General features: G+C 39.6%; 1 pseudogene; it reads right to left on the bottom strand.

The window, feature by feature from the left end:
* Window positions 1-7: 7 nt before the first annotated feature.
* On the bottom strand, window positions 8-286 carry LOC108524210 (protein kish-A pseudogene; annotated as a pseudogene).
* Window positions 287-1,829: the final 1,543 nt, after the last annotated feature.

Here is a 1,829-nt window from a genome sequence, read left to right as displayed (position 1 = left end):
TATGAAAGCTGATGGCAATCAAATTCGGGCATTTTCCCCAGCTACTGTATGAAGAGAATGCTGAAGTCCATTACTATGCAGCACACTGCAGCATAAGGACTCGTCCATTCATCAATTCTGGCACACTTCCAAAATATACCCAACAATCCAGTTTCATTTCTGCCCAGGAGGCTGGGTGCAGGGATTGAATATAAGCACAGGTACATATAAACAGCAAGATTATGGTGAATAGACACTGAAAATTCAAAATGGCAGACGTGGCAAGGATGGCAACGCCACAGCCACGTCACCCTTCAGGGCTCCAGGTGGCTTAAAAACCTTTTCAATGCACAAACATATACATACATATGCACAAAAACACATTCTATAATTTTATCTTAGGACTTTGAACATGAGATAATTATAAATTACCCAGCTTGCAATTTAAATAAAAGTCTGTTAGTGCTAAATTGTGGTTTTTATATTAGTAGAAAAGCAATAGCAAATTAAAAGCAGGCAGAAATTGAAATAAAATAGAAAAAGAGAGATTATGAATTCTGTAGTTTGCAAGTCAATCACAGGGCTGTTTTTCCTTAATATAAATGTGCATAAAGACCACGTTACTTCTAGTTTACATATACTGCAGCAACTTGTGGTGCCATAGAACCTACAGAAAGCTTGAAACAAGATTATTCTCTTTGTTTTTTCCTTATTCTTAGATTATTTGTTTTCCACATTTTTTTATTTATTCAAAGGGTGAACGAGCTGTGCCCTAGGGTTTCTGTGTGGTGAACTGATATGCTGGTTGCAGGCAGGACTCCACAGTGTGTCACCACTGACTCATTTCGCCCACTTACGCACATCCCATGAAAAGTCTATAACCTCTGAGAAGGCCCAAAACAGTAGGTTATCACCCCTTACACTCATTTCATGGATGAGTCATTTGTACAATGAATTTTTGTTGTGGATTACCCTGTGTGGCTGCTGCACATCATGGGGGATGAACCCCCCAGGCACTCCAATAAAGTCCCCAGTCACCCAGGGGCGTCTTTCAGTTGGGAGACACAAATGCCTTTTTCCTTTGGAGCTGAGAAATCTCAGAATCTGCTTAACCTATGAAAACAGCAGTGCATTTCCTCATGCAAATGTGCACAAACTGAATTAAGATTAATTTTGGGAGAAAAATGATAAAGAAAACACTTTAGAATGTATCTCTGAACTAGAATTAATATCCTAAAACAAAACTTTATAGGAGAAAAGCCAGATTAGAATAAATCCAGAACTGTCAACTGAAAGAGAGATCTGGGGCCCAGGAGGACTTACCATCTTCTCTGGAAGAGAATCACAAAGTTGGGTAGGCTCTAATGCGTCCTGCTGGTACCTTAGCTCTAAGTTTAGGTAACTCCTTTGGGGTCCTAAGTGTTCTCTGAGGCCCCACATGTTGGGGCACAAAATTATATTAAATGAAAGGTGTCAAACGGCAAAGCATTTTGAAGAGATTTATTTTAAGCCAAATATGAGTGACAATGGTCTAAGACACACACTGCAGGAGGCAGTGAGAACATATTCCCAAGGTGGTCGGGAGGAAGCTTGCTTTTTGTATTTTAGGGAGGCATGAGACATCAATTAAATATATTTAAGAAATACGTCGGTTTGGTCCAGAAAGGTGGGACAACACAATTCGCAGGAGAAGTCACTTCGAGACTATACGTTAATGTAATCATTTTCTGGTTGACAATTGGAAGAGTTTGTTTGAAGACCTGGCATTGATTAAAAGGAAATGTTTGAGCTAAGCTAAAAGACTGTGGAGACCAAGGTTCTTAGAGGTCTTATAGGGACAGCCTTTAGAA

Source organism: Rhinopithecus bieti, unplaced genomic scaffold (assembly GCF_001698545.2).
Source record: "Rhinopithecus bieti isolate Rb0 unplaced genomic scaffold, ASM169854v2 scaffold_82564, whole genome shotgun sequence".
Classification (NCBI taxonomy): Eukaryota; Metazoa; Chordata; class Mammalia; order Primates; family Cercopithecidae; genus Rhinopithecus; species Rhinopithecus bieti.
Note: the sequence above shows the minus strand (reverse complement) of the source record. Positions and strands in the feature narration are given on the sequence as shown.